Below are 14,446 nucleotides of genomic sequence, written 5' to 3' on the forward strand. Positions count from 1 at the left end.
AGGAACCATGGCTTCACCAAAGGAAAATCCTGCTAAATGAATCTTATTGACTGGGTGAGCAAAGAACTGGATGAAGGATGTGCGCTAGATGTAATTTACTTGGATTTCAGCAAAGCCTTTGATATGGTCCCTCACAGAAGACTCATGAATAAGCTGAGAGAGCTGAAATTAGGACCCAAAATGTTGAATTGGATACGAAACTGGTTGACCGACAGGTGGCAGAGGGTGGTGGTAAATGGAATCTGCTCAGAGGAAAGGAAGGTGAGCAGTGGAGTGCCTCAGGGGTCAGTGCTGGGGCCAATTGGTGAGAGACATTACTGAAGGATTAGAAGGAAAAGTTTGCCTTTTTGTGGATGTGTTGGTGTCTTTCTGGGGTGCCTGTGAAGGAGGGTGTGGATTGCATTGCAGATAGCCATCAAGCATTGTTTAAGAAACAATGAGCTTGAGGGATATAATAGGTTAATGTAAGAGATTGTTAGACCTTTTTTGATATTTTTTACATTTGTTTTGAGTTTCAGTATTTGATGCTTTGTTTTCACTTTTAAGTTCTCCTGAATGTGAACTTTTGCACCAGAAGATACAGCTTAGGAGTACCATCCATGAGACGTATTATATTAAGAATCATATGGTAGGCAGGGTAGACAGCGCAATGATGGTTGGAGGAGTCCATTATTGAGGAGTTATTATAGATAGATAGATAGATAGATAGATAGATAGATAGATAGATAGATAGATAGATAGATAGATAGATAGATAGATAGATAGATAGATAGATAGATAGAGCATTATACATATTATACATTAATCAATGTAGGATCCAACTCCTCAATAATGCATTCCTCAATAGTGTGAAATACTGTCGGTATGTCCCTGATGAATGCCACAATTGTTACATGCATACATGTGGAGGAGTAGCCTAGTGGTTAGTGCAGTGGACTTTGATTCTGAGGAATGAGTTCAATTCCCACTGCAGCTCCTTGTGACTCTGGGCAAGTCACTTAACCCTCCTTTGCTCCTGGTACAAATTAAGTACCTAAATATATGTAAACCACTTTGAATGTAGTTGCAAACAACCTCAGAAAGGCAGTATATCAAGTCCCATTTCCCTTCCCTTCCCCAACATTTTCAAGGGAGAAGAGCTGTGTTTGTTCCCCTTTGAGATCTATGTGTATTGTGGATGCTTGAAGCAGGCACTACTGCCGAAACACAGTCTGTGTTGAGTCCTTCTCAAAGGTCATGTATTTTATTGCATGAATATATGTCAACTTGCTTTAGGGCTAAGGACAATGTCAGATTATTTCTTAAAAATCTTTAATATTTTTAAGAAAAATCTTCATTACACTCTGGTCCTTGGTCATCTCCACTGTTTGGTTGTTGCTCGTCTAATTGTAGAGCTTTGTCCTTAGTCTTACAGCATAACCTTCTGATCATTGAAGCACACAAGCCCCTCCACCTCAGCAAGGTGGTTTCCCCTCAGAGGAGATGTTATCTGGTGTTATGATGCCCACATATTTCTAGCTTTCTTCACCATCAAGTCCCTTAAAGACGAAATGATGGGGCATTTCCAGTCCTTCGAGGTCAACTATATTCTTCCTTTAAATACTGCTGCATATTTGTCTCAAGCGTATTCTATGGATACATATTCAAGGCATATTTTTAGACTGTGTTTAGCAGTGATTCAATATCAGTTTGTGATTTTCCATAGAGCTTGAACTCATCCTGTAGTTAAACAATTTTCATAAATGTTTGTCCAGTCTGGTAATCTAAGCTTGTCTTTGTCTAGATGACTGGCAGTGGAATCATAGCTATGGGAAACAACAAGAGTGAGAGTTACTGTTACTGAAATCTACCTCTCTTAATGTTCAGCTGATCCACTTTTACATTGCCAAGTGCCTATTGTTGATTCTCTTTCCTAATAACTCTTGCTTTCTACAGAAATGATCTGATATTTTTTACAGACTCCAGTTATATCTGAAAATGGTAGTGTGTGTATGGTAATGAATGACTGAAATGCATTCTTTTAATCTATCAGAGCAAAATGTTGGTTCACTTTATCAACATACACAGTTTTTCAGGATCATCAATCAGAAGCTGAAGCTTTATGCCTCTGGTGTTTTCACAATGTTCTCTTTGGTCCACTAGAAGTAGGTTGTTTCCTTCCAAGTGGTCCAGGAATGCATCTGCTATTATTCCTGTCAGCAGAAGGTAGACAAATTGTTGCTAGTCAGTAATTATTTCATGGTCTTTACTCTTTTGGCAGGAGGCAGCTCTTTCCAGTTCTCAACCATTCCTCGATCATTGATATAGGAAGACAAGGAGACAGCCAAGTCAAAAACAAACAGTTGGCAAAGATTATGAATTATTAATATTTTAAGATCACAGATGAGTGACTCAGAGGAAAACTTGTGTATCTATGAGCAATATAAAGCACCAGGTACAACACTTGCAGACATTGGGCATTGGCCAAATCACAATCTGTGAACTACATATAACAGGCCATTACATATCCTAGGTTCTTGGTAAGAGTTCTATATTTACATTGCCAAATCCAGCAAACAACATCTGCCAGGCTGTGGGAAACCACAACAATAATAATCATCATCAGAATACAAATTTGTGTAGACTATTCTTTGTGATATGTGTATACAAATACTTGGCTTGGCATCCTAAGGTCTTAGGCCAGGAAATGTGTGATCAGGGGATCTTGCACCAGTAAGGGGTAACAAACAGCAGATATCTACAAAAGCAGCACCACATCAGACTACAAAGCAAAAATCTCATGAATTAAATTCTGTATCTGTGTTGAACACTCTGACAGCATTCTGCAGCAGGACATGTTTATCCACTCCTACCCTAGCTGAGCTGACCTTATGTGCAACTCTCTTTAAATTAGTCACCTTATTTTCTAACTTCTCTTACTCTCTTGGCTATCTATTTGTTAACCATCTCTCTGAACTCATGTGCAACTTTCTTTAAATTAGTCCTTACTTTCTAACTCTTCTTACTCTCTTACCTATCTATATGTTCCATCTTTGCTTATACCCTTCACTGTCAATTAAAATGTTCTATTATGTATTGTGTTGACCTTGTAAGTAATATACTTTGCCATACTTTGTATTGCTACTTGAATATTTTTACTGCTGTAATTGCCTATTGCTCATGTTTGATTTATTCTTACTGTTCACAGCCTTGAGTGAATTCCTTCAAAAAGGTAGTAAATAAATCCTAATAAATAAATAAATAAATACATCTAAAGCAGATGCAACATTCCATTTCTCACAGCAGAAGGGAGTGGGACAGATGAATGGCACTGTACGCAATACATTAATCTTCCTCATCCTATCGACATGGTATTTCAGGTCAAACCAGCTGGAGGAGATTTCCATAAAGTCTGGTGCCATCTGTGAACGATGTGGACTTACAAGACCAAATTCTATAAATAGTGTTGAAAAAAATAACGCGCTAAGCGCTATTCTATAAACAGCACTGAAGTTAGGCGCTGTTTATAGAATATGCTTAGCGCAGGGATCAGTGCCTAACTTTAGGTGTGAATATTTACACCAAGTAAACCTGTTGTAAAACTCCGCATCTAAGGGCCTCTTTTATCAAACAGCTCTAGCAGTCCCCAGTGCGCTAATGCTGACAAAGCCCATTCACTTGCGGGAACCGCTAATGCGGCTTGATAAAAGAGGCCCTAAATTAGGCACGGCTCCCACTTATTCTATAACAATGTGCATAAATTCTAGGAATGCCCCTGATGCACCCATGACACTCCCATGACTGCACCCACTTTTTGGAGCCACGCATAAAATTTACGTGCAGATCCACATGACTAAAAATGTGCATGTAAATTTCAATTACATTAGTGCCAATAATTGATTATTAATCCTTATCACTACCTAGCTCCAATTACTCCTTATCAATGTCCTTTACATAATACTTAAAGGGTACTGAGTATTGGATCCATCAGATAACCATGTCACCACCATTTAGGCTATATATATGAGCCAAGCATTTTGTTATGGTGGGCATGTATTCGTCATTGATCCATATTTTTCAGTATTTTAACTTTCTACTTTCACCAATTTAAAGACAGGGACAAGATGGGTGGTACGGAATCAGTTGGGATAAATAGATGGGTGGCTAAAATCAAGGAAAGCTTTTGTACAGTTAAACAAGATATAAGGAACTGCCCTAAGTTACAATGTGTGTAGCAAGTTAGTCCATGTGCAGAGTGATGTATAGTCACTCACCCTATGTATTAAAGGCTTGGGAGAAGAGCCAGGCTTTCACCTGCTTCCTGAAATAGAGGTAGTCTCAAGTTAGACGTAGCTCCTCTGGGAATAAATTCCAGAGTGCGGGGGCTACTCTTGAGAAGGTTCGCTGGCAGGTATCACATCATATAATTTCTTTTGATGAGGGTACAGATAGTGATGGTCCTTGCGAGGACCTTAGAGGTTTGAAAGGTGTATAAAGGTCTAACGTATTCTTTAAGTACTCTCATCCATTTTGTCCGAGGCCCTTGAAAATTAAACATACAGTTTTAAATTAGCCCCGTAAGGTACTGGTAGCCAGTGTAGATTTTGTAGGAAGGGTGTGATATGGTCACAGCATTCTGAATTAGTTGGAGCTGATGCAAACTCTTTTTGCTTTGACCATTGTGTAAGACATTACAGTGTCTAGTCGTAATGCTATCATGACATAGACCACTGTGGTCAGATTCATCAATGTATGGAGTGAGATTTCATAGCTGCCATAGGTGATTGAGACAATTTTTAAAGGTGGTTTGAATTTGTGGGATCAGAGTGAGTGATAAGTCTAGCAGTATCCCAAGATTCCTGACCTGTGATTTTATGGGGAATTCATACTTCCCAAAAGGTATTTTGAAGTTAGGTATTTGTTCACTTGTGTTAGGTACCCAAAGAATCTCTGTTTTGCTTGGGTTTAGGCAGAGTTTGTTGTTGTTTGTCCATTGCTGAGTTGTGGTTAGATAGGCAGTCAGTTTATTCAAGGCTGAGGGTAGATCTGGTTCAATGGGTATGAGTAGTTGCACATCATCAGAATAGATATAGAATTTTGTGACCATCGACCGAAGCAGCTCAGCCAGAGGATTGAGATAGAAATTAAATAAAATGGGAGATAGTATGGATTCCTGTGGCAATAAGGGTTCACACACTAATGGCCACGTACTAATTGGGTATGGCCATCATAGTTAGAGGGTTGTCTAGATATCAAAACTTCAGAATTGCCTTGAAAACATATCTCTTTCCTATCGCATTTCCTTAATGTTTTTCAGCACAGCTAGCTCATTTTTTATATTTGCCCATTCTTGAGAAGGGCTCTTTGCATCCACTGCTTTGCCCTTTTGTATCTGGTTTTACATGTGATTGGATCTATTTCTGGGAAGTCTATTAATTGAGTATGATTATTGCATCAACCAACTGGATTTGTCTTATCACTATTTTCTTGAGGTTATATTAATGTTCTTGAACACTGATACATGACTGTTGTCTAATTACCCTTGAAGCTTTTTTTTGTTTTCATTTGAAGACCGCTTTGCTGTTTTTATGAATGAGAGTGGTAAATCAAATACAGTAAACCTTAAACCTTAAAAATTAGTAATCAAGGCTGCATTACAAACCTTTAGACCAGCAACCTATTGCTCAATTTGATTTTGATATATCCTCACTCCAGCAATGGCCCCTGGTAGTTTACCTGGATTTGTATAGTCACTGATAAACCAAAAAACTTTCCATTTTTAACTAACGAGAAATGTTTTAATTATTTATAGCATCCCAAAGGCCCTATTGTTACTAATGCTGTTTGAGCTGACTGGCTGGATTCGCATTAGGCTCTGCAACTTAGATTAAATAACTACATTTTCTGCTTATTTACAACCCAAACTTTTACTGACTTCTGCTCAGTCCGTGTTGAGGCGCCAGTCCTCGATTTTACTCGGAACTTCTTCCATTTATTTTTGGCTGGAGAAAGGAAATTTCATCTCCCCTAAATAACTCTCCTCATGCACTGAGATTGGAGCTGGATCCTTATTTACATCTATCCTTCCTCTGGGACAATAAAGAAAAAGCCTACAGCAACCTGCACCAATTGGACCATCCAAGGATATCAGAACCAGAAACTCTAAAGTTCATACCTGCAATCCGTGAGTTAAAAAAAATTATTTTAACTACATAATCTACTTCTATAACTCTGAATCTTTTAGATTCCTTAAAACTAAAGGAAACCTATGCACTGTCTCCAAGAATTTCACATAGAAATGCTAAGTGCAACCATTTGTTTCTCTGTTTGATGGAAGACTTTGATCTCACAGGCCTGGTCTGAATTTACAACTTTAAAAGGTCAGTTCTTTCAGCTATTAAAGCCTTAACCCTGCATTGCCAACTAGGAAGACTGCTGATCTACAGGGTGTACTCCAAAGAGTGGATTGCAGTGCCACCCAGTGAAATTTTGCCTAACTAGCTTCTGACACAAAAATGTGTCATGCAAGCATCCCAATGGTGTGTGGGAAAGGAAACCATAACCCCCACAAACCAAAGAGAAGGCAAAAGTGCAAGAGGTCAAACACCTACATAACAGTACTTAAAAGATCACCTCATTGTCACACCAAAGCTAGCCACAGCACCCCCAGACCACCCTTGGGAACTATAGGACTGGTGAATGCCAGATCAGCTGCAAAAAAAATCCTCGGTGATCCATGATGCCATAAATGAACAGCATCTTGACATCCTAGGAAAAAGTGAAACCTGGCTAGATGAAAGTGGGGGTTTACCACTGGCTGAACTATGCCCAACAGGTTTCAACATCTAACATCAACCAAGACCAGGAAGACAGGGTGGAAGGGTAGCAGTTTTGATTCGGGACACAATCAAACTGCGCAGAATATCCATCTCCCAGCTACATGGATCAGAATCTCTTTTAATCCAACTTGAAGAGGAGAAGCCAATCTGGCTGCTCATAGTATACAGAGCACCTCGTAACAACACATTATCTGTGCAAGAACTCCTAAATCTGATTACTCAAGTGACCCTGAATTAACATAGGTTGGTGATCATAAGAGACTTCAATCTACACATCAAAACCCCAGATACCACTACAGCTGCCTTTCTGGACACGATGACAGCACTAGGAGTTACACAGGTGATCAATTCTCCAACCCACGAAAAGGGTCACATACTAGACCTGGTATTCTACAAAAGGGTGGATATCCCAGAATTCTGGGATAAAAGTATTGAAATAACATCCCTATCATGGTCAGACCATTTTCTAATTAAATTCTCCCTAAGTGACCACCTGAAACAAATAGTACCTCTCAGAGTTTGAAAGGAGATCAGAGACAAAAAAAAAGCTGACCGCTGAGAATTTCCTAGAGGCCTTGGACTATCCACATGAGGATGAAAAGACAACAACAGTGTCAGAACAAGTTGGCATCTGGAATACACACTTAGCCAAGACCTTAGAGAAAACAGCACCACTAAAAAAGGTCTTATGCCCCACTCACAAACGCTCACCTTGGTTTTCACCAGAACTTCAGTTCCTTAAATGTGAAGGATGAAAGCTTCTTCTAACCTATAAATGTACTCACTCTGCTGCTCCCCAGTATCTATCCACACTCGTCCTTCCCTACACCCCTTCCCGTGCACTCCGCTCCATGGATAAATCCTTCTTATCTGTTCCCTTCTCCACTACTGCCAACTCCAGACTTCGCGCCTTCTGTCTCGCTGCACCCTACACCTGGAATAAGCTTCCTGAGCCCCTACGTCTTGCCCCATCCTTGGCCACCTTTAAATCTAGACTGAAAGCCCACCTCTTTAACATTGCTTTTGACTCGTAACCACTTGTAACCACTCACCTCCTCTCCTCCTTCCTGTACACATTAATTGATTTGATTTGCTTACTTTATTTTTTGTCTATTAGATTGTAAGCTCTTTGAGCAGGGACTGTCTTTCTTCTATGTTTGTGCAGTGCTGCGTACGCCTTGTAGCGCTATAGAAATGCTAAATAGTAGTAATAGTAGTAGTAGTTTGAAAACGGGAAAGGAGATGGCGCAAATCTTACCTGGATGAAGACAGGCTAAACTGCAGGAAGCACATGGCAAAGTACCGCCAAGCCTTAACAGCAACCAAAAAACAGTATTTCTATCAATGCATTGCATAGGCTGCCAATTCAACCAAGCAGCTGTTCAGTATAGTAAACAGCCTACTGCAACCCCCACAACAAAACCAGCCTCCCCAGTCTAAACTGAACTGCAATGATTTTGCTGCATATTTTGCCAGCAAAATTAAAAGTCTCCACCAGGATTTACAGGCAATCCCACCCAGTGCCCAACCTGTCAACCAGGGGTGCACAAACTCGCCCCCTCCTAACAGAGACAGATAGAACACTTTTAACCTAATGACAAAGGAGAGCCTTGACAAACTCCTAAGAGACCTTCAACCAACTACCTGCTCCCTCAATCCCTGCCCATCAAAGATAGTGCAGCAGGCAAGTATGGGCCTTATAGAAGACACCACAAAAATTGTGAACACCTCTCTTTCTAATGGGCAACTACAACAGCATTAAAAAGGGCAGTGGTTCGCCCTCTGCTGAAGAAAAACAACCTTGACCAGGACAAACTTGAAAGTTACAGGCCAGTATCAAACATCCCGTCTCTAGGGAAACTCATAGAACAAGCAGTCTGTGTTCAACTTAATGAATGGCTAGAAAAGAGTAACTGGCTAGTTCCATGTCAATCTGGATTCAGACCCGGTTATGGAACAGAAACGGTCCTCATATCCCTGCTAGATGATCTTCACAGAAACCGAGACGTTATGTCACAAAGGTCCTTTTTCTCTGTTAACACTGAGTGGGCTTTACTAGTGGTTTTCCAGTTTTTGGGAGATGATTATAAAGGTGTTTGTTATTCTTTCTCTCCACTCTTTATTTTGTTGGGTCATTTATTCATATGAATCGTCTCATTCTCAATCCATCAAAAACCATAGCATGTTGGATCACTGGCAACTGTACTGCACCCCTACTCTCCCCAAAACTACATGACACTGCTATTCATGGCTGGCATGACCCGGTATGTGCAGTAAGTGTGGCAAGGGGGCCGGCCTTCAGAGGGTGTCATCACATTGACAATCACCGTGGATGCGAGAACAAACCTTTTTACCGCCTTGCAGCGCTATTTCCCTTGTTTGTCACTTTAAATACCTCAGTGTTACCCTTGACCAAGAACTTTCCTTCAATTAACACATCTCTGCCCTGGTAAAAACCTGCTTCTTTTCTCTGAGGCAGTTTAGAATAATTTGTTCTTTCTTAGACAAATCCTCCCAGAAGACTATTATCTATGCTTTCTTGATGTCCTGACTAGACTATTGCAATATTATCTATTCTGGCTTTTCACAGTATCAAATTTGCTGCCTTCAAACAATTTTTTTTGTTACATTTGTACCCCGCGCTTTCCCACTCATGGCAGGCTCAATGCGGCTTACATGGGGCAATGGAGGGTTAAGTGACTTGCCCAGAGTCACAAGGAGCTTCCTGTGCCTGAAGTGGGAATCAAACTCAGTTCCTCAGGACCAAAGTCCACCACCCTAACCACTAGGCCATTCCTCCACTTCAAAACACTGATATCGATATTTTCTCTCATGCTAGCCATTTTGATTGAATCACGCCACTTTTTATTCATCACCACTTGCAACCTATTTCCCTCATTTCCAGTTCAAAAAATTCTCACCGTTGAAGTAATATTACCAGCAGGCTAGATTACTGCAATTCTCTTTTGATTAATTCTAGTAACTCCAGTCTACAAAGACTGCAGCTAGTGTAAAATACAGCTGCCCAGTTAATTACTGGAAACAAGAAAACGGAGCATATTACTCCAATTTTATATCAGTTGCACTGGCTGCCAGTTTTCAAACATATCGATTTTAAATTGTTGTGTCTTGTATACAAAGCATTACATTTAGGTTGGTCTGTGTGTCTTTCCAGCAAATTGATCAAATATTCCCCTTTGTGGGCATTATGTTCATCACAAAAAGGCCTTCAGCTTCCAAGTCTTGATTCCATTAAACTTTCATCAACCAGGAAACACGCTTTTTCATGTAACTCCTTGTCTGTAGACTTTTATGAAGTCTCTTTTTATTTTGCTTTTAGAAAAGCCATCATCATTGTTGTTTCAACAATATTATTTATTTATTATTACATTTGTACCCCACGCTTTCCCACTCAAAGTAGGCTAAATACGGCTTACATAGTAACAGAGATTACAATGTATTGATAGAGAAAATATAAGTTAAGTATAACAGAATAATAAAAGAGATAGGTAGGTAGAGATGGGCAAGGGTGAAGGGAGTAGGAGAGGTATGAGCAAGGGTAGGTGAGCATTGGAGGAGGAGTAGAGGAGGTGGGAGGACGCTGAAAAATGGCCCGCAGTAATGGAGACGTGTTTTGGGCACGTGCTTAATTATTATTCATTATAATTAATGAATGTCTGTTCTATTTTGTAAGATGGAAATTTCTCATAGATAGATAGATAGATAGATAGATAGATAGATAGATAGATAGATAGATAGATAGATAGATAGATAATTGCATGTTTAGTATATTTGAAAATGTATTTAGTAATTGTAAAGTGCTTTGACGCTGATGTAAAGTGCAGTATATTAGGTGCTCATTTTCAAAGTAACCTAAGTAACTTTGTAAGACTATATGCTTTGAAAATGAGCCTCCACATCAATAAATCCAATCCAATCCAATAATGTATTCTTATGGAAAACCACTGCACTGCTCCCTCAGCTGTGATTTATTAAAGCTTTCTGTCAGTTTATGCTTGATTACTCTTTTGTATAAATGCATTCATTTGAACCTACAAGGCTCTCATCAGCATCAATTTTGCCTCTGTTTACCTTTTATTAGTACATGAGTAAAACAAAAACAAATCAGTTACGGTTTTCAGCCTGCTGTGTTATGGTCACTGTAAACAGCTGTGAAAAACACATTATTTTGTCTAAATGGGATATATGATTTTACAATAGCACACACAAATACAGCCTCATCAAAATTCTTTTTTACCTTTTTACAGAGACCCAAGTTCTCTGCTTTCTCTTACTTAGGGTATGTACATTTGTTTTAAAAGGAATGCTAAACATGATGGATGAGGTCATTTTGGGTTTATGTTTCCTTAAATTAGGAATATGCACACAGCAAAAATTTTCAGGTCATTTGAGATTTTTGGAATTTTCTCTTTGTTTTATACATTCATTAATGTACATGTGGAGGGCAATTCTATAACATGGCACCCATATTTATGTACCCTTTGTGCACATAAATGTACAGAATACCAACACTTACATGTGTAAGTGGCAGCATGGTGCTTAAGTACTATTCTTTAACAGTGCACGAAAGTAGCATAAATGTAATCAGGGCATTAACATGGGTAGTGCTTGGGCAAGACATGGGTGTGCCTCCCATTTATGTGCATGACTTACTGTAAGATACACGTGTCTCTGCCTCATTACCATATTCACAGTTATGCCAGATCTATGGATGGTGTAACTGCAGGTGCGCAAATATATAGAATGCTGATATGGGTTTACACTAGCATTCTATAACAAAATCTTGGTGCCCAGATGACATTATAGAATAGGTTTTCACTGTGCAGCATTAGGGTATCTAAATGAAAGCACCCACATATAGAATTGCTCCCTAAGGGGTCCTTTTACTAAGGTGCGCTGAAAAATGGCCTGCAGTAATGGAGACATGTGTTTTGGGCACGTGCAGAATTATTTTTCAGCGCACCTACAAAAAATGCCTTTTTAACATTTTTGCCGAAAATGGATGTGTGGCAAAATGAAAATTGCTGTGCATTCATTTTAGGTCTGAGACCTTACCGCCAGCTATTGACTTTGCAGTAAGGTCTCACACTGTAACCGGGCGGTAATGACCTACATGCGCATAGCGGACGCACATGAAAATTGAAATTACCATGAGGACAACATGGTAACCAGGCATTAACTCCAATTTGGCTCATGTTGGGCGCACGTAGGCACCTTCATGGCTTAGTAAAAGGGCCCATAAATGTGGTTTGTATCTAGAACTCAAACTTAGGGGTCCTTTAATTAAGCTGTGGTAAAAGGGGGTCTATGCTAGCATCGGAACATGTTTTTGACGCATGCTGAGGCCCCCTTATACTGCAGAAGGTAAAAGACTGTCTTTTCCCGAAAAGAAATGGCCGTGCGGTAAGTGAACCACTTACCACATGGCCATTTCGGGGGCAGCACTTACCGCCACCCACTGAGTTGGTTGGTAAGGTCTCCCATGCTAATCCAGCGGTAAGATTACCCCCAGGTTAGCAAAGGTGCTAAAAATATAGAAAACATTTTTATAGCACTGGAAATGGCATGCACTGGGGATGGAATTACTGCAGTACCCTGGTGGTAGTTCCGGTTTGGCGTGCGACATGACTGTTGCCATACCCCAACCCTTTTGTAAAAGGGCCCCTTAGTGCATTTTCTCCATTCAGATAGAAATATTTCTTTATTTTAATTTTTTTTATTTATAAAATTTAGAATTACATCTTTTTAAGAAATATGTTCAGGGATTATAAAAAAAACACAGGAATAGGAGCAATAGGAAATAAAATTAATTTCTATATCTAGACTATTAGTCCACAATAAGGAAGATCCAATAATGAGATATCCATTGGGAAGCTTGGAACAAACATATATTACATTTCCCAATGATAACACTTTAGGATGCATTTCTAGAAATGTCTCCATTTTCCCTTGCACCCATTTAGAAACGTCTGGAAATATTTGTATCCGATCACTCAGAAAGCAGGGCTGTGATACCCGAAAATATATCTCAATAAAGCTTCCTTATCTTGTAGAAATACAAATGAGTCCAAAAGGGTAGATCTGGTCTTAACTTCTTCTACTGTCTGTTCCAACAGTGTTGATATATCCAAACTCTCTGATGACACATCCAACGTAGACTGATCATTCATTTTAAAAGTTTTTGTCAGATTAGTTGATAAATAATAAAGTCTTTGCATAGGAGGCAAGGCATTTTCTGAATATTTAAATACCTCTTTCCATAGTCTGTTGAATATATACCTAGGTGAAATAAGTTTGGAGTGGGGAAAATTGAATATTTTCAAATGTAAGTTACTCACAGTTTTCTAGATTCTCATTTTTTAAATGTATAATGAATTTTTCACCTGCTATCTGTGAATGATTTTCTTGAATTTAGGTCACTACTGACTCCTAACTACATATGTTTGACCAAAACATTCCAAATTGTTCCTTTAATCTTTTCATTTGTATTGCATTATTTAGAGATACTGAAACAAAAGAAGTGCAAACCTTATGCAGGGCTTCAAAAGCAGTCCAAACTGAATCCAAAGATAGTTCAGTATCAGGCTTATTTTCGAAAGAGAAGGACACCCAACTTTCGACACAAATCGGAAGATGGGTGACCTTCTCACAGGGTCATCCAAATCAGTATAATCAAAAGCTGATTTTGGACATCCCTAACTGCTTTCTGTCCCAGGGACGGCCAATGTTCAGGGGAGCGTGTCGGAGACGTAGCGAAGGCGGGACTTGGGCATGCCTAACACATGGACATGCTCGACCCATAATGGAAAAAAAGGACGTCCCTGATGAGCACTTGGACAACTTTACCTGATCCTGTTTTTCTTACGGCCAAGGCACAAAAAGGTGGCCGAAATGACCAGATGACCACCGGAGAGAATCAGAGATGACCTCCCCTTACTCCCCCAGTGGTCACTAACATCCTCCCACCCTCAAAAAAAATATTTCAAAATATTTTGTGCCAGCCTCAAATGTCATACTAACAGCAGTATGCAGGTCCCTGGAGCACTTTTAGTGGGTACAGTGCACTTCAGACAGGCGGACTCAGGCCCATACCCCCCTACCTGTTACACTTGTAATGGTAAATGTGAGCCTTCCAAAACCCACCAGAAACCCACTATACCCAACATCTAGGTGCCCTCTTCACCCATAAGGGCTATGGTAGTGGTGTACAGTTGTGGGTAGTGGATTTTCGGGGGGGGGGGGGTTGGGGGCTCAGCACACAAGGTAAGGGAGCTATGTACCTGGGAGCAATTTATGAAGTCCACTGCAGTGCCCCCTAGGGTGCCCGGTTGGTGTCCTGGCATGTCAGGGGGACCAGTGGGTTTTGGGGGGTTTGGAGGGCTCAACATTTACCACCACAAGTGTAACAGGTGGGGGGATGGGCCTGGGTCCGCCTGCCTGAAGTGCACTGCACCCACCAAAAACTGTTCCAGGGACCTGCACACTGCTGTGATGGAGCTGAGTATGACATTTGAGGCTGGCAAAAAAATGTGTTTACATTTTTTTTTTTGGGTGGGAGGGGGGTTGGTGACCACTGAGGGAGTAAGGGGAGGTGATCCCCGATTCCC

Source organism: Microcaecilia unicolor, chromosome 7 (genome assembly GCF_901765095.1).
Source record: "Microcaecilia unicolor chromosome 7, aMicUni1.1, whole genome shotgun sequence".
Lineage (NCBI taxonomy): Eukaryota > Metazoa > Chordata > Amphibia > Gymnophiona > Siphonopidae > Microcaecilia > Microcaecilia unicolor.